At 39.1% G+C, this 24,254-nt stretch overlaps 1 non-coding gene across 1 annotated transcript; it reads right to left on the minus strand.

The window, feature by feature from the left end:
- Nucleotides 1-9,440: 9,440 nt before the first annotated feature.
- LOC148553449 (small nucleolar RNA R71) lies at nt 9,441-9,547 on the minus strand. Its single transcript, XR_015893740.1, has one exon. It is a non-coding gene; the product is annotated as a small nucleolar RNA R71 (small nucleolar RNA).
- Nucleotides 9,548-24,254: the final 14,707 nt, after the last annotated feature.

Here is a 24,254-nt window from a genome sequence, read left to right on the forward strand (position 1 = left end):
AGAAGTCCAAATGACGCGGTTCCAGTTGCGTTGGAATGCTAACGTCCGGGGCTTCGATTTGATATATAATATGCCATAGTTGCCCTGACCCTATGCGACGCGAACGCGTGCTCCACGTGGACGTATCGCAGTGGCGAAAATCAGCGTGGCAGATTTCTTCTCCAGCGATTTCTGGGCTGTTTTTGACCCAGTTTGCGGCCCAGAAAATACAGATTAGAGGCTATAAAGTGGGAAAATCCATTCATTCATGATGATAAGCTCATAATTCATAATTTTAGTTTTAGATATAGTTTTTAGAGAGAGAGGCTCTCTCCTCTCTCTTAGGATTTAGTTTTAGGATTTAGGATTATTTCTTTTTCATCACAGGTTCAATGTTCCTCTTGTTTATTTTCTATTTTTATTAATTATTATTTATGTTTTCAATTTGGCTTATGCTACATTCATGTTATGATTTTCTTAATTAATATTATTTGAGGTATTTCAGATTTAAGATTGCTTTGCTTTATTTATATTGATGCTTTTAATTTAATTTAGATATTTTCTTCAAAACCCCCAATTTACAAGATTCATAACCAATAATAAGAACATACTTCCCTGCAATTCCTTGAGAAGACGACCCGAGGTTTAAATACTTCGGTTATTAATTTTAAAGGGGTTTGTTACTTGTGACAACCAAAACGTTTGTAAGAAAGGTTGATTGCTTGGTTTAGTAACTATACTCGCAACGAGAATTTACTATAACTTCTAAACCATCAATCTTCAGTTCTTCAATTAGCAATTGTTCATTCTCAAGAAGTGGTAATCACACATACAATGGTCTTAATTTCAGTGCAAAAGATGTTTGATTGAGACATCAACTAAGGTTGAGCCATTGTATAGTGATTACCGAATCAAAAATTTTGATGAACAATGACAAATGAATTCATACCACACAATGCATTTGCAACCAAGAATTGCACATGAACAAATAAGGAAATGCATCGGTGAATTTACTTAACAACCATCAAAAGTCATAATAGAAGTTGCACAATTCATACAATATGCCTAACAAGAGATAAATCGAACACATATGATGGCCAAGTCATATGAGTCAAACAAAGTGTTCATCGAGGCATTTTATCGAATCTGTGGTATGCAATATGCAAGTTCATCACAATTAAGCTCAAATATGCTCATAACCAGTCCCAAAAATCAAACAACAACACTTTTCAAATCAAGGAAACAAGAAAGAAAATAACTAATAAAATCTAAGCAATATAAAAGGAATGGAAACACTTGCAAAGAAAATATTAACATAAAGAGAAAAAGAAAAACAAGAACCTTAGATATAAAGGTTGAGAAGACAAGAATGAGGTGGGAAACAATGGCACTTCTTATAGCCACTGTGAAATCACAGCGGTTGAGTTCGCCGGAAAAGGAAAGATACCGGGAGAGGGGACTCACCGGTGGTGGATATAGAAAAGAGAAGAGAAGAAAGAAGGAAAAGAGAGAAGAGAGAGGAGAGAGTGGTCGCCGACAGTGGCGGCCAGGACCGGCGGGCTGGGCAGAGAAGAGGGAGAGAGGGCAACTATGAAGAAGAAAAAGGAAAGAGGGGGGGCTGCCTCTCAACAGGGCAGGTTGCCCTGTTATTGCCCAGAAAGCGTCCTGTGCAGATGCACAGAGATGAAAACTTGGAAGGGTGCGAACGCACACAACATGCGATCATTGCGACCAGAGGGGTTGCAAAAGAGCGTGCGGACGCACAAAGACGTGCGACTGCACGGAAAGAGTTTTTTATTTTAATTGAGCACAAAGGCTCGCGTGCGGCGCACACAGGTCCGTGCGCACGCACAGAAGTTGGGAATGGGGGAGGTTGTGCCCACGGACAAGCTGTTCCGTCGCTGCCACCAAAGAGGCCATCAAGTTGCGTGCGGACGCACACGTCTGTGCAGCCGCACACGTCTGTGTTGTGCGGCCGCACAAATGGAACATGAAAGAGAGTGCGTGCGGGCGCACGCAGGTGAGCGCTCGCTCAGGGTAGGGAAAATTGGCAGCGCACACGCACAGGCTATGCTGGTGCTGCGACCAGAGGGCAAAACAAAGCTCGTGCGGACACACAGATGCCCTGTTTCAGAAAATTTTTTTCCTCTTCAAAACTTAGGTTCCTACCCTTGGCACATCAACATACCAATCCCAAACCATTCAAATAAGCACAAATTCACAGTTCATAAGCAATACAACTTGAACAACTCAAAATTCATCAAATCAAACCTAAATTATCCATTATATCACAAAAAGTCAAATAAGGCAAAAGACTATAAACAAGAGATAGAGTTGGAATAATGTCACCATGGTAGGTGTCTCCCACCAAGCACTTTGGTTTAGAGTCCTAAGTTGGACTTGCATGGCTTCATTGGTCACTTGGGAACTTCACCAAGGAAGAAGATCTCGAATTCCTTGGCATTTTTGGGTTGAGTGACATCCTTTGAACTTGATTCCTCAGCAACATCCTCTTCTTTTTGCTCCTTGCCACCCTCAATGACTTGCTCTTCAACTACGTCGCACCCAAAAATAGAATATGCTTCAAGAACGGACTTGTTTGACTCCTCCAAGGTGAACTTGACTAACTTGCCATCCGCCTCAAAGGAGTAGACTCCCGAATATGCATCTAGCTTGAAACGTGCTGTCTTTAAGAATGGCATTCCAAGGAGTATGGATCATTGCTTGTTTGAGTCAAATGGGAAGTGTCTTTAATATGTGAAAATCAACTGGAAAGAGCAATTCTTGAATATTAACTAGGACATTTTCGGCAATCCCAACAACGGACACAATACTCTTGTCGGCTAGCACAAACCTCGCCCCGGACCTCTTTAGGGGAGACAAATTCAATCTTTCATAAATGGGGAGTGGCATAATGCTCACGCACGCCCCCATATCACACATACTATATCCTAAGAGTGTGACGGGTACCATATCCCAAGAGTGTGGAGGCATATCAGAGAGACGATATTCGGGTTAGCTGCCTGTTCCGAGGGTTACCTGAAACTGAAGGTCGATCTCGGATGAGATCTGTTATGGTGGCCGGAGATGTCATGTCCGACTTCTTGGATCTGGTAGTGCTGTTGATCCCTGGTCACCAGAGGGTGGTGGTACCTGCAAGAGACTCCAATGCTTAAGTTAGCATGGGCTTTAAGCAGGTATTTTGTGTAGAATCAGAGTATGAGTTATACCTGGGTGCTCCAGTGTATTTATAGTAGTTTGTGGTGACCTCCCTTTGAGATAAGTTAGTTATCTTATCTTATCTTTGAGTGAAGTCATCTTATCTTTTAGGCTAGCCACCCTTGGAGTGGGTTGTATCCTTCTGTTTGGGCCTACTTGGGCCTTTATAGTGATTTGGCCGAGCTCTTTAAGGAGAGGTCGGTGGCAATCCAACCTTAAGAGGTCGGATGTTCTTGTCTGAAGTCGGCCCAGGTCACACAGCTCGACCCAGGGTATGAACAGTGCCCCTGCTTGGGCTCGATCTTACCCTTAAAGTCGTGTCTTTAGACTTTGACCCTTTGAGGAAGTCGAGTTCGAGCATTTTGTTTTTGAGTCGATCTCCTGTTGGGACTCCTTGAATGCGAAGCATTTCTCTTCCTTTTTTAATTGTAGCGCGCGTTGCGCTTTTCTTGGGAACGTGAAAGGTTTTAAAAGCTCATTAACTTCCTCTTTGCCATTTCCTCATTTCCCTCTTTTTGCATTTCACTATTTGAATTCTAAGGAATCTTTTTCAGTTTTCCCTTTTCTTTCTCCTCACCTTTTGCTGGCGATTTACTGAGAGTGTTTATTTTGCACAGATTTTTGCCATTTTTTTTGTGCGGTTATCATCATCTCTTCTGCAGGTTGGTTTCCTCTTTTTACTTTCGACGGTCGTTCTCTCTGCATGCTTCTTTATTGTCGCATATTTCACAACGCTTTGATTTTTGCTTTGAGTTTTGATGTAAGAATTTGTTGTGATGGCCTAGAATTTCTCAAATAAATTCTCGTTGCAAGTATAGTTTCTAAACAAACCAACAATCCTTAATCAAAAATTTGGTTGTCACAAGTAACAAACCCCAAATAAGAATTATTCGAAGTATTTAAACTCTGGGTCGTCTCACAAGTAATTGCAATGAAGTGAATGATTATTGACTTTGAAGGAACAAGGGGTTTGATTGATGAAGAGGCAAGAAATTAAATGGTCGAGAATTTAAATGACAAGAAAAGTAGATCAAGCAATCAATTAAAGAAGGCAATTAACAAAAAGAGACATTCATGGCAAGCTAGTCATGCAATGATTAATTCATCCTATTTAGTCAACTCCGACAAATGGAAGAAGGTATCATGTTATCTTCATATAGGGAGAACGTCAAACAAGAATTTATCTTATTACGTCGTCCCCGACGATGGAGGAATGTATCATGTTATCCTCATACTCGAAGAAAGTCTAATAAGACTAGCTAATCTTAATCCAAAAGTCCTAATCACTTACTAATTGAATTAGCAAAAGATTAGCATCAATGGAAACAATATTAGCTAACAACTCTAGATCACCAACATAAGTTGGGTTTTCATGACTCAAGATGGCCTAATTACTCTTCCTAAGCCAAGAATGCTCAAGATCTACTCTAATATCCAACCAAGCATTTTGTCAAACACTTGGAAGGCATAAGAGAAAAGCATGGAAAATGTGCAAGAAATAGTAAAATCTACCAACTACCAATTGCAAAGAAAGTAAAATCACAACTCAAATCAACAATAAAAGGGCATCAAATATCAAATTTCATTAAAGGAGATCCAAATCCAACATGAGTGCATGAGCATAAAAGAGACATGAAAGTAAAATTAACATCACAAACTAAGAGAATTCAAGTGTAGAAACAAGAAATTGTAGAGGAGACAAGATGAAATCAAGAAATTGGACTTAGATCTAAGATGCAAACTAGCCTAGAACCCTAATTCTAGAGAGAAGAGGGAGCTTCTCTCTCTAGAAACTAAGCTACATGATGCCAATTCTACAACTAAGTGCTCCCTCTTTGCCCAAGCTTAAATTCTGCATGAAATAGCATCAGAAATAAGTTGGATTGGGCCCAAAATACTTCAGAAATCGCTGGCCACAAGTTGCCTTTAGTTTGTCACGTGCAGCAACCCACGCGTATGCGTGATGCACGCGTATGCATGATGTCTTAAACGCCCAGAAACTATGGCTAATTTTATATCATTTTGAAGCCCCGGATGTTATCTTTCTAACACAACTAGAACCGTCTCATTTAGACCTCTGTAACTTATGTTATGATTAATTAAGTGCGAAGAGGTCAGGGTTGACAGCTTTGCCGTTCCTTCTTTTCTTCATGAGTTCTCCCACTTTGTATGCTTTTCCTTCATTTTTTCTATCCAATATTTGCCATATGAATCTGAAATCACTCAACGAACACATCAAGGCATCTGATGGAATTAAAGTGAATTAAAATCACCAATTTAAGCATGTTTTCACATTTAAGCACAAATTTAAGGAGAATTACAAAACCGTAGTATTTCATTGAATAAATATGGGAAAAGGTGATAAAATCCACTAAAATAAGCACAAGATATACCACAAAATTGTGGTTTATCAAACCTCCCCACACTTAAACAAAGCATGTCCTCATGCTAAACTCAAGAAAGAAGCAAAGGGTATCAACATTTATTCAATGTAAACTACCTAAATGCAACATTTCTAAATGTAATCTATCTAAATGCAATCTATCTAAATGCATGCAACTACATGGTCAAAATAAATTAATTCCCAAGAAAGCATATAGAAGTACGAGGGCTAAATCAATAGCAATCAAAGCAAACCCACAATTGAATTGAGTTATTGAAAGACTTTACAAACTTGCAAGAAAAGATGATCATGGGTGGAAACATGTAATTGAGCAAACGAACCCTCACTGGATGTGTATCCGCTCTAGTCACTCAAGTGCATGGTTGATTCACTCAATTCTCCTCTAATCATGCTTTCCAAGATTTATTTTTCATCTAACAATCAAAAATTATTTCATGGATGCATACAAATATCATGAGGTATTTCCCATAGGTTGTAATGGGGCTACGGTCAAGGTAAGGATGCATATGGTCAAGTGGACTAGAATTTGAATCTTTGATTCACCTAATTAAGCTTCCCACCTAACCTATGTAACAACCTATACAATTCAAAGCTAACCTAACTACCCATTCTTCACTTTTTCACACACTCATGCATTCTATTTTTGGTAATGTAACGGCCTAGCCTCGAAGAAACGGCGCTTTTTCGAGATCAAACGGAATTTTTATGGAATCTTTAGGAATTTTAGTGCATATAAACACCTCTGCTGCACAGGTGCTGTGTCATCAAGTTGCTTGATGCCAGGGCATTTTGGCCAGTTTCACTGGCCTTTTCTTTATGGTTTTAAGGTAGTTTCATGCATTTTCTTAGGAAATAAGCAAGTTTTGGGTAAATAATCACTTACATCTTGATTCAAGCAAACATTGTGAATTTTACATGATTTCATGAGAATTATGCATGAATTAAAGGACAAATTGAATGATGCATGTCTCATAACTTGGATCAAAGCTTTGATACAATTTATTGCCTGATTTCAAGATAAAGGAAGCAAGGAAGAACCCCGTTAGTAGCCACGTTAGTCTAGCTAACGTGACCACTAACATTGAATGAAGGCTAGCTTGCAACGTTAATGAGAAAAGTGATTGCCAATAACGCCTTCGTGAGCCATCATAGCCCACGTTAGTTGCCACGTTAACTATGTTAACGTGGAAGTTAACGTGGAAGAGAAGTAGAACTCCAACGTTAGTGACACTCACCTTTGTCACTAACGTTGGACTAAGCCCATATTGGCTACGTTAAAAGCCACGTTAAACTAGTTAACGTGGACTCTAACGTGGAGGGAGCAAAAATCACCAACGTTAGTAACACTCACCTTTGTCACTAATGTTGGATTGAGCCACTATGAGCCACGTTAGTTGCCACGTTAATTACATTAACGTGGAAGCTAACGTGGAGAAGAGGGATGATGAGCCAACGTTAGTGACACTCACCTTTGTCACTAACGTTGGAGATGGCTATCAATACCACGTTAGAAGTCACGTTAACCTAGTTAACATGAACTCTAACGTGGGAAGTATGGGCGTTCTGAAGTGTTAGTGACAAAGGTAAGTGTCACTAACGCTCTCGAAGATTTGGCAAGCCTACGTTAAAGGCCACGTTAACTATTCTAACGTGAACTCTAACGTAGGGAGAAAGGGGTACTCTCAACGATATTGAAAAAGGTAAACCCCAGTAACGTTTGCGAAGGTCCAAGGGTCAACGTTAGTGGTCACGTTAGTACCACTAACATTTAAGTTAACATGGACCACTTTGGGTTAGGAACGTTAGTGAAAAAGGTGATTGTCACTAACGGTCTCAACCCCACATTTTCACTTAACGCTAACACTACTAACGCCCTAAGCTAAAGTCCCTGCCTACTTCACACTTTCTCTGCAAGTAAAGCTGAGCCCACTGAAGAAGATAACTGCTTCAACTCAAGATCCAAAGGCCCATATCCAAGACTTGAAGAGGCAACTAGAAGATCAAAAGAGTTGTATAAATAGGGAGAGCTTTGAACGAGAAAAAATGAGCTTTTGGGCATGATTAGAATTACTCTCTGTATTTTACTTTCTCTGCACTTCTAGTTTAATTTTCAGAATGTACTCTCCATCTTTGCTTTCCATTCCCAGAGCTATGAACAACTAAACCTCTTTCATTGGGTTAGGGAGCTCTGTTGTAATTTGATGGATCAATAATAGTTTTCATAATCCTTCTTCTTTCTTTTCTCTTGATTTTACTAGAAAGCTTTCAATCTTCATCCAATTGAGTAGTTATCTTGGAAAAGAAGCTATTCATACTTGGATCTCTTCTGAACCTTGGAAAAGGGATGAAGAGATCATGCTAGAAATGTTTTCTCATGTTGGACTGAATTGGGGTTTGGGCGGATATAGTGACATATAATTCTCCTAATACTTTGATTTGGAAATACATGTGGTATAATCGGTGACCACACTTCATCTCTTCTCATGAGCAATTAGACCAAGGAATTGGCTATTGATCTGATTTGAGAGATTGAATTACCAAGGAATTAGATTTCAATCACTTAAGATTGCCAAGCAGATCAATGAATGCATTGATTGAGGAAGAGATGAAAATGAACTTGATCCGGAGAATGCAACATCTCCTAAGCCTAATGAATTCCCCATTTCTGATCTTACCCATTCTCTTTACTTATTGCCATTTACTTCCATGCTAAACTTCCCTTCCCCATTTAAGATTCTGCAATTTACTTCCCGTCATTTATTTTCTGCTATTTACTTTCCCGCCATTTAATTTCCTGCAATTCTCAACTCACTTTCTACTTAGCTTAACTAGAACATTCTTCCAATTAAAGTTTCTTGACCAATCAATCCCTGTGGGATTCGACCTCACTCTACTGTGAGTTTTTACTTGACGACAATTCGGTATACTTGCCGAAGGAAATTTGTTGAGAGACAAGTTTCTGTGCATCAAGTTTATGGCGCCGTTGCCGGGGATTGATTTTGTATCAACAATGATTAAATTGGTGGATAACTAGATTGAGCATTTGTTTTTATTTTATTTGATTTAAGTTCATTTGAGTAATTTACTTTCTGTTTAGCTATTTTCTTCCCTTTCCCCTACCCATTTTCTTAGTTTATAATTCAGCCACTAACCCACTAACTGTTTGATATATTGCATTACTCACACTAATAGCATTTTTGTAGAAATTACTATCTGCATCTATCTCTCTTGCTTTTGCTTTGTTGGTTGTATGACAGGTAGAAGAAGCAGGGCTTCAACTTCCTTTGATTCTGAACCTGAGAGGACCTTCCTTAGATTAAGGAGGGAAGCAAGAGGATAGAGAGTAGTTGGTGATGAGGAAGAGGAAGAGTACTTTGAACCAGACATGGAGGAGAATATGGAGAACCATCATGAAGAAGAGGCTCACAACCATGGCAGAGAAGGTCCAGCGCATCAGGCTGGACAAGAAAGAAGAGTTCTGGGTTCTTACATCAACCCAAACCCAGGAAACTATGGAAGTAGCATCCAAAGGCCAACTATACATGCCAACAACTTTGAACTAAAGCCACAGCTCATCACCCTTGTTCAGAACAATTGTTGATTCGGAGGAAGTGTCCAAGAAGACCCCAATTAACATCTAACCACCTTCCTGAGGATATGCGATATTGTGAAGTCTAATGGTGTTCATCCTGACACCTATAGACTACTTCTGTTTCCCTTCTCACTCAAGGACAAAGCATCTAAATGGCTGGAATCCTTTCCAAAGGAGATTTTAGCAACCTGGGAAGATGTGGTGAACAAGTTCTTGGCAAGATTCTATCCTTCTCAACGGATCAACAGGTTGAGAGCTGAGGTACAAACATTCAGGCAGCAGGATGGTGAGACTCTATATGAAGCATGGGAGATGTTTAAAGACTTGACAAGAAGATGCCCGCCAGATATGTTCAATGAATGGGTGCAGTTGCACATTTTCTATGAAGGCCTTTCGTATGAATCAAAGAAGGCAGTAGACCACTCATTCGGGGGATCTCTGAACAAGAAGAAGACCATTGAAGAAGCCATAGATGTCATTGAGACTGTAGCAGAGAATGACTACTTCTATGCTTCTGAAAGAGGCAATACTAGAGGATTAATGGAGCTGGACAATGTGGATGCACTGCTAGCTCAAAACAAGATGATTACCAAGCAATTAGCTGACCTCACCAAGAAGATGGAGAGAAATCAAGTAGCAGCAATCACCACTTCAGCAGCAACCCAAGAAGGAGTGAATGAAGAAGCAGAGGGTGATCAGGAACAAGCCAACTACATTGGGAATTCACCTAGGCAGAACCATGACCCATACTCCAAAACATATAATCCTGGTTGGAGAAACCACCCAAATTTTGGGTGGGGAAATCAACAAGACCAAGGCCAAGATCAGAGACGCCACAACCCCAACAACAATGCAACTCACCAACACTCCACACAGAGATCATCCCAACACTCACCCAACAACACTTCTCAACATCCATACCAAAGTCAAAATGGCCCTTCTCATCCTTCCAATCTCAACTCTCCATCATCGGAAGAAAGACTATCAAGGATTGAGACTCTACTTGAAGGCATATGCAAGGAGATTCAAGATAACAAGGTGTTCAAAGAGGAGGTGCAAGCCAATATCAAGAATTAGGGAGACACCATCAAGAGGCTGGAAATTCAAGTGGGATACCTATCTGAGAAGATTCCCAAACCTACTGATAGCTTCCCAAGTGACACAGAGAAAAATCCAAGAGGTGAAGCAAACAAAGTCAGATGGGAAGATTGTAAGATGGTTACTATAAGTGATAAGGAGACTGAGGAAGAGCCGAACAAACCATCAGAACAACCTGAAGATACATCAGCAGGAAAGCAGGAAGAGAATCATCAAGAAACCACAATTACACAGAAGAAGCTGCTGAGACTCTATGCACCCTTTCCCCAATTACTCAATGGTGGTGTAGAGAAGAGAATATACTCAAGGTTTCTTGACATATTTGCATCTCTCCATATAAACATACCATTCATCAAGTCCCTCCAACAAATGCCCTCATACATTAAGTACATGAAGGAGCTGCTGACCAGAAAAAGCTCACTCAAGGGAGGACAAACCATAGTGATGAATAAGGAGTGCAGTGCTCTCATTCAACCAGAGCTGCCTACAAAAAGGAAGGACCTAGGGAGTTTTCACATCCCCTGTGCCATAGGAGAAACGATGTTTGATAAAGGACTCTGTGATCTGGGAGCCAGCATCAACTTAATGCCTTTAGCCCTTATGAAGAGGCTGCAAATCAATGAGCTGATGCCCACAGACGTAGTCATCAGGCTGGCGGACAAAACTCAAAAATAAGCGATAGGAGTGGTTAAAAACGTGTTGGTGAAGGTTGGGAACTACTTTATTCCCACAGACTTTGTCATACTGGAAATGGAAGAAAGTCATCTTCACCCAATCATATTGGGAAGACCATTCATAGCTACAGCCAGAGCGCTCATAGATGTGGAGCGAGGAGAGCTAATACTAAGGGTACATGATGAACAACTCACCTTCAATGTCTTCCTCACAAGAAGCAAGTCAGGAAGGCAAGGAAGTAAGGACAGAGCATGACAGAGCGATGGTGGGAGAAACAAGCATTGAGGCACAAGCTGTACACTCAGGAATTCCTTTGGGTGATGAACAAAATAATCAGCAGCTGTCACAGCTAAAGGAAACTCAAGTGGAGCCAAATCCACCAGAATCATATGGGACCAGCAACAAAATCCCCCTAGGAAAAGAGACCATAAAGAGTAGGATAACAGCAAGAGAAATAAAGAAGAAGATACCAAGGAGATGGAGGAACAAAAAGATCCCTACAGAAGATTTCTCTCCAGGGGATAAAGTGATCTCAGCTTACTTCCTAGATATCCCACCTCATCTCCCCACCATCCCATCTCAGTTACCTAAGGTTTTTACTATCAACAAAGTTCTCTCCCTAGAACATGTAGAGATCATTGATGAAGCCAATGGAGACAGGTTTACTGCAAGAGGGGAAGATTTGAAGCATTACCAACCACCCTGACAAAGGAAGAACGTCAAGCTAGTGACGCTAAAGAAGTGCTTCATGGGAGGCAACCCATGTTTTACATGCTTTTAAAGTAGTTAATAAAGCAAGATTCATGGATCGCAAATCAACTTTGACATATCCTTGAATAAATCCTTTTATGCAACATATAGTGAAGAACAAGTTTGGTGTTCAAGGCACACTAAGAGGACATGAATGCAGCTCATAGCATGTCACTCTTAGCACCTTGAACAAATCATCTTACACCACATTGCCACAAACTAAGTTTGGTGTCACCAAGGTTGCATACATGGAAATTTAATTAGTCAGTTGGTTTTGCGAATAGCACTTAGTAGTTGACAACAACAATTTTAAAAAAAGTAGTTACTCTTTCTTGTCTTTTAAATTTTGCCGCCACTTTCCACAAGTTTTCTTTTAATCACATTTCTTTTATTTTGAAGGAGAATTGATGGGGCAATTGAAGGGTTCGGCCACCACAAAAAGAGAAGATTATACACGTGTCTCCAAGGGGATTGCATTGGAAATTGTTGCCATGCAACATTGGAAGGAGAACAAGCTTGGAAACTGAACCAACCCCATCATAAAGTTGATGATCCTTGTGCTCATCCCATGCAAAACCCTATCCGTCCATCACACAACCACCCCATCAATCCACACCTTTCATTTACTCATCATTTTCCTACATAAGTGATTCCTAGTCCAAACTTCCCTTCACATTCCAGCAACCACTTCTTCAAACTTCTCACTCTCGAAGTACAATTCTTCAAGCTACATCCTATCCAAACCTAACCAAATTCCACCACTCATCCACAACCCCTCAACACGTTCAAACATCAACTCTTACTCATGGCATCATCAAGCTCTAAAAGAAGAAAGGGGAAGGAGCCTATGGAGCAACGCCCCTTTGATGAAAAGAAGTTTAGAACTTTCTACCATGCACTTCAATTTGGATGGATGGCTGATAAGGAGATCATATATGAGCTAGGCTTTCAAGTCAAGAAAACTGAGTGCCCCGAAATCACAAAGAAGGTAGAAAAGAGAAGATGGGAGTTCCTCACCGATCCAGTCACCGTGAGGATAAATACAATGCTCGTAAGAGAGTTTTACGCAAACGCATTGAGGTATGATAAGAAAGAGGAATCTTATATAAGCTTTGGGAGAGGAGTAACTGTGGATTTTAGTCCCGTGAGCATCATGAGGGTGTTGAAGCTATGAACCATACCGTTCAAGGAAGAAAGCTATCAATCCCGAATAGATGGTAGTCCTAATTACGAACCATTAATGGCTTATCTAGACAATGCTTGGAAAATCAAGGGGCACAGAAAGAGCTTCACCTACAGTTGATAAACTGTCAAGAAGAGTCACTATCTAGATGGATGAATCAACAAGGGGAGTGGCAAAGATAATTGATGGAGCAGCAACTGGAGCAAGGAAAACAATGGGGAGAATCCTTCCACAGGTTGGAATAAAGGCAGGATCAACAACAAGAAGCCATCCAAAAGCTAATCAACATCCAAGCACATCTTCGATGAACACAGGGCGTTTTCAGAAGGAGTTTACATGAGCCAGACTGGACACCAGGTGAACACTCTGGCCAGGCTCGGATACTTAGTCGGACAACTGTCTATACTACATCCGGGAATCATAAGCTATGAAGAAGTGAAGGATGGATTAGCACGAGAAGAAAGAGATAGGGTAGAAAAGAGTCATGAATCAGTAAGGAAGGCACTTGAAGATTGGAAAAAAGCTAGACTGGCACGTATGCAAGGAAGCACAAGTGGACACAAAGAGGACAAACAAGAAGGAGAGCGCGAACAACCCCATGAGTAAAAGGTGGTGGAGTTCCCTCATTGTTCCATCTTTCTTTTTCAAGTCTTTTAAATAAGGAATGTATGAAATAGAACATGCTTCCATAGTAGCTTAGGAATTTTCAATTCTTTCTTTAGTATTCTCCCTACTTAGGTCTATGCTTGCTGGTTCAAGTTGCCTGTTTTCATTCTCATCTTGCTTATTGTATGCTTGTCCTTTTAAGTCCAATAAAAAGAGATGTTATGAAAGACCAGAGTGATGTTCAAGTTGTGGAGTAGGTTCTTAAATTTATGGTGTAGTAATCACTTAGCTAAGTTGGTTCACCAACAAGGTGGGAACGCAACTATCTGTCCTGAATCATATACTTGAAACACACCCCATGAGACTAGCTAAATAATAAGATCCTAATAAGAAAAAGGAAAAGAACAATGAGAGTTGAAAAAGAAAGAAAAGTTAATAAAGAATAAGGCTAGGCACCAAGGGCTTGAAACTTGAGGGATGTGTCTGTGGTGCTCTTGTACCAAGGATTTGCTTGGATGAATAAGTTCTTAGGAGTGCTTCATCACCTGGTAACTTGGGTTAACTAACCCGGGATTATCAACTGAAAATCCACTATCAAGAGCAACCTTGCTACAGAACATTTAGTGACTCAAAGAGGTACTGGACACCAAGACCTCAAGGAAAGAAAATAACAAACCATGTGCCTGTGGTGTGCATGTGTGGGGGAGAGAGACTTGAGGGAGTAAGTCCTTCGGGGTGTTTCAACACCCAGCACCTTGAACCAACTGGTTCGGGAATGTTGGGTGAAAGCTTATCTTAAAGAGTCGCCCCCTCACAGAACACTTAGCCTAAGGATGAAATAAACCTTGGAAAGACAAAGGAATCAATAAATAAAAGTCTCAAAAGGGTGCAATCAAGTGAGTATTCCAAGGCATGATAAAGGTCTGAAAGCCAGTAAAAGAATGAACCTAAGTTGCTATGCATGAAACCCCATAAAACCAAGAACATGACTTCCACAATAATGATTCATTCATCTTGTCATTTCATTCATCATTCTCTTGTTCCAGTACTTGCTTAGGGACAAGCAAGCTTTAAGTTTGGTGATGTGATGTCAGGGCATTTTGGCCAGTTTCACTGACCTTTTCTTTATGGTTTTAAGGTAGTTTCATGCATTTTCTTAGGAAATAAGCAAGTTTTGGGTAAATAATCACTTACATCTTGATTCAAGCAAACATTGTGAATTTTACATGATTTCATGAGAATTATGCATGAATTAAAGGACAAATTGAATGATGCATGTCTCATAACTTGGATCAGAGCTTTGATACACTTTATTGCTTGATTTCACGATAAAGGAAGTAAGGAAGAACCACATTAGTAGCCACGTTAGTGTAGCTAACGTGACTACTAACGTGGAATGAAGGCTAGCTTGCAACGTTAATGAGAAAAGTGATTGCCAATAACGCCTTCGTGAGCCATCATAGCCCATGTTAGTTGCCACGTTAACTATGTTAACGTGGAAGAGAAGTAGAACTCCAACGTTAGTGATAAAAGTAAGTGCCACTAACGTTCCAAAAGGGGCAATTGGCCACGTTAACTTAGTTAACGTGAGCTCTAACATGGAAGAAGAAGATGATGCCAACGTTAGTGACACTCACCTTTGTCACTAACGTTGGACTAAGCCCATATTGGATACGTTAAAAGCCACGTTAACCTAGTTAACGTGGACTCTAACGTGGAGGGAGCAAGAATCACCAACGTTAGTAACACTCACCTTTGTCACTAACGTTGGATTGAGCCACTATGAGCCACGTTAGTTGCCACGTTAATTACATTAACGTGGAAGCTAACGTGGAGAAGAGGGATGATGAGCCAACGTTAGTGACACTCACCTTTGTCACTAACGTTGGAGATGGCTATCAATACCACATTAGAAGTCACGTTAACCTAGTTAACGTGAACTCTAACGTGGGAAGTAGGGGCGTTCTGAAGCGTTAGTGACAAAGGTAAGTGTCACTAACGCTCTCGAAGATTTGGCAATCCTACGTTAAAGGCCACGTTAACTATTCTAACGTGAACTCTAACGTAGGGAGAAAGGGGTACTCTCAACGTTATTGAAAAAGTTAAACCCCAGTAACGTTTGCGAAGGTCCAAGGGTCAACGTTAGTGGTCACGTTAGTGCCACTAACGTTGAAGTTAACGTGGACCACTTTGGGTTAGGAACATTAGTGAAAAAGGTGATTGTCACTAACGTTCTAAACCCCACATTTTCACTTAACGTTAACACCACTAACGCCCTATGCTAAAGTCCCTACCTACTTCACACTTTCTCTGCAAGTAAAGCTGAGCCCACTGAAGAAGATAACTGCTTCAACTCAAGATCCAAAGGCCCATATCCATGACTTGAAGAGCCAACTAGAAGATCAGAAGAGTAGTATAAATAGGGAGAGTTTTGAACGAGAAAAAAGGAGCTTTTGGGCATGATTAGAATTACTCTCTGTATTTTACTTTCTCTGCACTTCTAGTTTAATTTTCAGAATGTACTCTCCATCTTTGCTTTCCATTCCCAGAGCTATGAACAACTAAACCCCTTTCATTGGGTTAGGGAGCTCTGTTGTAATTTGATGGATCAATAATAGTTTTCATAATCCTTCTTCTTTCTTTTCTCTTGATTTTACTAGAAAGCTTTCAATCTTCATCCAATTGAGTAGTTATCTTGGAAAAGAAGCTATTCATACTTGGATCTCTTCTGAACCTTGGAAAAGGGATGAAGAGATCATGCTAGAAATGTTTTCTCATGTTGGACCAAATTGGGGTTTGGGCGGATATGGTGACATATAATTCTTCCAATACTTTGATTTGGAAATACATATGGTATAATCAGTGACCACACTTCATCTCTTCTCATGAGCAATTAGACCAAGTAGTTGGCTATTGATCTGATTTGAGAGATTGAATTACCAAGGAATTGGAATTCAATCACTTAAGATTGCCAAGCATTGATTGAGGAAGAGATGAAAATGAACTTGATCCGGAGAATGCAACATCTCCTAAGCCCAATGAATTCCCCATTTCTGATCTTACCCATTCTCTTTACTTATTGCCATTTACTTTCATGCTAAACTTCCTTTCCCCATTTAAGATTCTGCAATTTACTTTCCGTCATTTATTTTCTGCTATCTACTTTCCCGCTATTTAATTTCCTGCAATTCTCAACTCACTTTCTGCTTAGCTCAACTAGAACATTCTTCCAATTAAAGTTGCTTGACCAATCAATCCCTATGGGATTCGACCTCACTCTACTGTGAGTTTTTACTTGACGACAATTTGGTATACTTGCCGAAGGAAATTTGTTGAGAGACAAGTTTATGTGCATCATTGTTGAGTCAGCAGCTTGACTGCACCAGACACCCCTCTTGATCTAAGTAAGCACAACGCAAAAAGTTGCATTTTTGAGCCACTTCGTGTCCGAATTTCAAAATTCTGATTTCCATGGTTAGTCTCTATGTGACGAGTCGGTCTTGAATTTTGAGAAAAAAAGTACATTAATATAATATTCATATATTATTATTTTATTTGGAATATTATATTTTTATTTCTTTTACTGTGGTTAATGTTGATCTATATTTATTAATATAATAACTGAGCTAGAAATCTACCGGTAATGGATAATACCGGCATTCTTAGATGAACTTAGCTATGCTAATGCTTCATCATATATCTTTTATCCTCATGATTATCATGTTACTAGTATCATTTATACTAGTAAAACTCATGCTTATCCTTTAGTAGTGTAATCCAATGTATCTAGTTTTAGTAATTATCTTCAGAATGATATTTTATTATTAAACTCTGATGAGTCAGCACTTCATGACATGTGGCTCTCTCAGAGTTAGCCACCACATGTTCTCTTTCTTGCTCTCCAACCAAAGGTTTCTTAAGGGAAAAGTAAGAAAAATTTGTATTCTAACACATCTAGCTTCAGTAATTATCCTTTCTTGAGATATTTTTACACCAAACTTTAAGATAATGCTTATCCTAACCCCATGGGTCCTTAGGCTCATCATTACCATCAACTTTTCTTCCATACAAGCTAGAATTTTTGAAATTTCTTGAGAGAAAAATGGAAGAACTTCCATGAAACTTCCATGAACACCTGAGCTTCAACCTCCGTTCTTTCTCAAACTAAAACCCTATCAAAAATCTAATCCAACCAAAGTGTTCATCTCTTCCTCTTCTTCATTTCTATGACAATTTTCAAGGAGTAAATCAAGGTATGATGGCTGCTCCTCCTCCTTGAAGTTTCAGCCATGGTGGAGAAATCAAGCTAATGATGTTTTCTTCATGTTTCTCTTAGGATCTCTTGTTCACTCACCATAAGCTCTAAGAAAATGTGATTTCTAGCTGATTTAAGGTGAGAATAACCTTCTTTTCAACATCACGAATATTCAGCCTTCATGGTTCATATGGTTCTAAAGTTGTCTTTGATGTTAAAATAGGTAAAAAAGTGCTTTTGGAAGCTTGTTTTTGGTTCAACTCTTGGCAGCAGCAAAGGAGGTAAGGTTTGGTAAATTAATCAATGATTTGCTATGTTCTTGAAGTGTGAAATCAGATCTTATTGCTTGACGCTTGATTTTGAGTGTTTGTGTGATGGTTTGATCATGAGACCTTGTTGTTTAATGCTTGAAAATCAAGCTATTGATGGTTTTGAAGTTGTTGTTGTTGCTGCTGGAAAACGTGGCTTTCTAGCCATGAAATTCATGATATTTGATGTGTTTTTTATGTGTATTTGATGGCTGAAATGTTGCTCTTTGGTTTGGTCAAAATCAGGTAAAAATCGGTTACCAAAAAGTTTGAAAAACTGGTTGAAAATCAAGCTGAAATTTGATGAACTTTTGGAAAAATATTTTTGGTTTATGGAAGTATGTGAAAACGTTTATTTTGATGATTTTGAGGTCAAAATGCAATTATTAAAAAGTTTGGGGTTGAAAGTTAAGTTCAAGGGCCAAAGTGCAATTTCCAAAAAGTTCAGGGGTCAAAAAGTAATTTTTAAAAGTTGAATAAAATATTATTATTTTAATATTAAAATATTAAAATATTATTTTATTAATAATATTATTTTATTAATAATAATAAAATATTGATAAAAAGGTAGTTTTTCCTAAAAGACTCAGGAAGGCAGTGTTGAGTCCAGATTTTCTTAATTCTCTTTACTAAACACCTAAGAAAAGGTATAAGAGAAGGTATTGAGGTATGTCAGGTAATGAAAAAGGATTAGAAACTTGCAGACATGTTAGAAAGGAAAAGCGTTAAAAGCTATATAGTTGTGTGTTTGACCTCATAGAATAAGCAGAGAGTTGTTATTCCTTTAGGCCGAAGTTCACCTACAGTGAATATCAATTGTGTATCTCAGGGTGTTGCTCCTGTAGGCCGAAGTTCACCTACAGAGAGTTGTGATTCCTGTAAGCCAAAGTTCACTTACAGAGGTGCCATTTCTGTCAATCGAAGTTCACTTACAGAGGTGCCATTTCTGTAGGCCGAAGTTCACGTACAGAAAGTTGTTGTGTTGTAGTTAGACTATTCCTGTAAGCCGAAGTTCACTTACCAGAGTGCTATTTCTGTAGGCTGAAGTTCACCTACAGAGATAAAGCCATATCTAGGACTAGTTCCTAGGTAATGTCGGGCTGCAGGGTGTAAACCGACACGTGAGCTCATGGCCTGCATAGGACAGACATGCATCATACTAGGTTGTGCATTTCCGCTATTATGATTGTTGTATGAATGTGTGATTTCTTTGTTTGTATTCTATTTTTTGTGTCTGTGTTTTATTTTCTTGTATTCTTTGTTGTGTTCTGCTTTCTGATTTCTTAGTTTCTTCATTTATTTGTATCTTCTATTTACTGCTTCTCTGTATTCTGCTATTTGTCTGCTAAGTGACTCAGAATTAATGAGCTTAACTAATAACCCCGGCTTTACTAAGAACTCCCCAGTTCTTACCCCCTTCTCTCTCCCTTCCCCCTTCAGATGGAAGCATGAGTATCTTTCCGTAGTTCGCTGATGACCATTTGCAAAGAGAATTCTGCTCTAGATAGTCGTCTGAGTCTAGGGTGAATCTCGTTCTCTGTTAATATGTATATACTGTGAGACCAGCCTACGTCTGCATCCCGTTTGTAGGTGAACTTTAACCTAAACCCTGTGTACGAGACTCCTGTTATGTGACTACTTGATGGAGTACCAGTGAGATGTCATATAGCAATGTATGATCGTGCAGAGGAGTGGTAGACGATCTTCCACCATTTGATGACATTTCACCTGACTTGAGTCTTGAAGACCTAGATAACACTTTCTCTCGCTTTAGTAGTTTAGAGGGACTAGATGAGTATATAGTCTAGGCTAGCCTGGGCGCCATCTTATGGATTTCTTGAATAGGTCAGGGCCTGGGATGTTGTATGTATATATATATGTATATAGTTATTATCTAGCTATACCTAGGGGCGTTCTAACTAAAAGTCTATACTTAAATAAAGGCTGGATTATTGAATGTTGTTAACTGTGTTGAGATGTATATAAGTGTGGTTGTTTATAACTGTTGTATCTGTTATCATTTGTGAATTGATTATGAGTGACTCTACTTATTAATACAAATGTTTTCAAAAAAAAAAAAAATACCTCGCAAAATAACTACACTTTTAATAACGAATCAGGCTCATATAATAAGAAATAGATAATAATTAGGAAGACAAGTTGGTAGCGCTCAGTTTCCGGTATGATCTAGACATACTGAAAATTGGGTCGTTACAGGTCACCACACATATGCATTGATTTTTGTTGAACTTTACTTTGCGGCATTTTGTCCCCTTTTTTATTACTCTTCTTTTCCTTTCTTTTCTATTTTTTTCTTTTATATATATATATATATATATATGTTTTTTTTTTCTTTTTGTTTTTCTCATTTTTTTCTCTTCAAACAAAAATATACACAAGAATATAAATGCATATGGTTTAACATGCAATGTATGAGTACGTACCCAATTCCCATGATTTTCAACAAAACCACAGAATACACTTTTACCTCTACCGAATGTTCCCAACTCTCCCAAAATCAAATGATAAACACTCTCACTAGCCTAAGCTAATCAAAGATCCAAACAAGGGACATTTATTGTTTTTCACTTAGGCTTGTAATGTGCTAAAATTAAGAAGAAATGGGTTTAGCATAGGCTCAAAGTTGGTTAACAATGGAAGATAAAAGGTATGGCTATTTTGGTAAGTGAGCTATTTGAAACAATGGCCTCAATCATATAAGTGCATGTATACACAAAATAATGGACATAAAGAATCAAACAAATCAAGGATTGCAATCATAAAAAGAGAATAATGCACACAAGAATGAAAATAAGTAGTTGTATGATGTAACCACACAATTAGGCTCAAGTCTCACATGCTTGTGTTCTTAGCTCAAAAATCATGTTCCACAACATATAGTTCAAGCAAGTTCTAAAAAAAGTTTTTTTAATCGATTGGGGTACCCTATAGATAAAATTCTTGAAAAATTTCATTATTTTGGCTAAGCTTATTATATTATATATGCAAACTAAGAAAATGTAACTAAAAATCCTAAAAGACCTAAAAAATGAAATGCAAAAGTGTTGGGATTAGAAACTCGTCACTCAAAAATGCCGACTGGTCGGACGACCTCCCCACACTTAAAAGTTTGCACCGTTCTCGGTGCATTCAAAGATGAGCAAGTGGATACGGCAATTCTCCGAGTTGCCATCCTCAGCTGGCGGATCAACCGGTGCTGCGTGTTCTTCCTCCTGCTTCCATTTTTTGCTTATGGGGCATCAGTCAAGAAAAATATAAAATAACACCGTAAGATGAGAAAATACAAAAGCCAGGAAGCGTAAATTGTTGGAATGAGATAAATCACTAGAATGGAGTGAGTGAATTAATGTGACATTAGAGAATAGTGTGTGTGTTCTAAATTAGGCGCCCTTTAGAATACACACACATTAGCATAAAAAGTCATGTCACAAGTACACAAAAGAAAGCATACACTTCACTCATTCTAGTGTGCTTGAGATGCTTTAAACTTGTAGGTTAAGACAACCCAACAAGCAATAAAGAAGCATGAAAGCATTCAAGCTAAAAGTCAAGCAATTGTGAAGTGGATAAGGAATGGACATTGATTGATGTGTAAATAAACTTGGTGAGCAAAATGGTATAGAGAGCTCACACATCCAACAATGACACATATTGAAGTTGTTGCAAAACCTAAGTGACATAGAGGTGGAACACATGAGTGCTATGGAACTTAGAGAAAAGAGATATAAGAGTTAAGATCAATCACATAGCAAGCATGGTCCACAAAGCTTAGGAAGCTCAAAATTATGTCACTAGGTAAGCTTTCAATCCAATTTCACAATTCCAAAATCTCAATGCATGAAATAGGTGGTATGAATAAGGGTCAATCATGAATAAGCAACACCTAAGAAACAATGCATCGATAATGTACAACTGCCTAATAATAGATGATGAATGCATGGTGGCCAAAACATGCAATTCAAAGAGTTAAGATGCATGAAGGCAATGTAACATGTACTTGGTATTCAAAAACATTAAGCATGAAAAGTTCTAAACCAAGTAACCAAATATAACCTCAACAAAGAATCTAACAAGGAATATAAACAAAATTGATGTTAAGATAACATCCTATTACTAGTCAGCAGCAGTAAACAGTAAACAAGATTAGTAATCCAACACTTATAATGGAAAATAAAATTTAAACAAAATTAAACTAATTAACTAACTAAAAGAAATGGTATTGTATGGTGTTTGGTAGTGTTTGATGATGTTTGAAGGGTGGAAAGAAAAGAAGGGAAGAGAGAAGAAGGAAAGAAATGGAAAGAAGATGAGAAAAGAAGTGTGTGAAAGTTGGAAATGGCAAAATGGGAGTGACGCGTACGCGTGCCTCACACGTGCGCGTCGATGGGTTATTTAGAGATCGACGCGTACGCGTAGATAGCCTTGTGCGAAACGCACAGAGTTCGCGTGCTGTTCATGCAACTCTCGGGGAAAATGGCTTGGAGATAAAAATTTTCAATCCATGCGTATACGTGCATGACGCGTGCACGTGTATGGTTCAAAATACTTGGGTCACGCGTACGCGTGGAGCGCGCATACGCATGGATGGTGCTCTGTTTTTCAAAGTTTTTCCATGTTCTTGCACCAAACCAAGCATTCCAAACCTCCAAACAACTACCATAACATCATAAAACCTTATTTAACCTACTAGACTCCCAATTAAACTCAACTAACTAAACAAAACATGAAATTAAACCTAAATTACCAATATTTACATAGAGGAAAAAGGGAAATATGTTACCATGGTGGGTTGTCCCCCACCTAGCACTTTTGTTTATTGTCCTTAAGTTGGACTTATGGAGAGCTCTTCATCAAGGTGGCTTGTGCTTGAATCCATCCTTGAACATCCACCAATGCTTGGACTTCCATCGTGCTTCATCATTCAAAGTTAATAACTCCAAGCTTTGATGGAGTTCTTCACAAACCATGGGCTCCCAAGGTTGTTCCACACCTTGTAATCCGGGATCCCATACTTTGTTTTCACACCCGTTTTGAAGTTGATCACGTTGATTTCCTTCGGGTAGTAAGAAGGTCGAATTCTCATGAAAGCACCAAACTCCCCTCCTAGACCCATCTAATCGAGTACTACACCAATCCATGCTCCTCAATTTTGAGCTTTCAACCATAATGAGCCTAGACTTACAACGCCAACCACTAAACATCGTCCTCTTACGCTTAATTCCGCAAAGTGCCCTAAGTTGGCCATCCGTTTCAAGCAAACCAAATTCAAGTGGGATAATAAAGCTAAAAATTAGAAGTTTTACCCACTCAAACAAAGGATTAGATGACAACCTAGGTGGAGGAGCTCCCAACGGTCTTGACAAAGTACGCTCCACTCCGGTCCATCCTCTTCTAGAGGCGTCCACAACTTGGCAAGGTTCTTCGAGCTCTACCTCTTGCCAATCTTCCTCAAGGTCACATTCTTCCTCACCAAATTTTTCTATCTCTTCCCCATCACTCAAATCATAAATAGGAGGTTTAGTGAAGTCCACCTCATCATTAATTTCAAGCATGGTGGGGAAGGACTCATCATACTCAAAAAGATCATATGTTGATGCGGAATCATCATAGATAGGAGGGCTTGTTGCTTGGAACACTTCTTCCAATTATTCACTCACAATATGCCTTGGAGGTTGCACATCCTCCTCAACATTGCTTTCTAGTTCAATAGAAGAAGGTTCAACAAGATCATCAAGGGGATTGATCAATATGGACAAAAAATCACTAATGATGGATTCTACTTATTGATTGATTTCCCTCAACTCTCTATCCACTTTCTTAACATCACTCTCCTATTTAACATCCCTTCCAAACTCTGTAGAAGAAGGCTCTTCAACTTGAGATTCATCTATGTACTCAACATATCCTAAATACCCAACCACTACTTCCTTTTGTTCAATAATCTCTACCTCCTCCCCTTATTGCACTTCTTGCTTTAACTCCTCTTCCTCACCTTGGAGCTCCAAATTCACTCCCTCACCAAGCTCTTTGGTTGCTTCTCCATATTCAACAATGGGAGTACTCGGGATGTATGAGCTTAGGTAGGAGGTTATGTGACTAACGGCTTCTACTGTGATAGCCATCTTGGCTTCTAGCTCCTTAAACTCTTTTTCCGTCCCCTCTTG

Source organism: Arachis ipaensis, chromosome B7 (assembly GCF_059453495.1).
Source record: "Arachis ipaensis isolate K30076 ecotype BB chromosome B7, ASM5945349v1, whole genome shotgun sequence".
Taxonomy (NCBI): domain Eukaryota; kingdom Viridiplantae; phylum Streptophyta; class Magnoliopsida; order Fabales; family Fabaceae; genus Arachis; species Arachis ipaensis.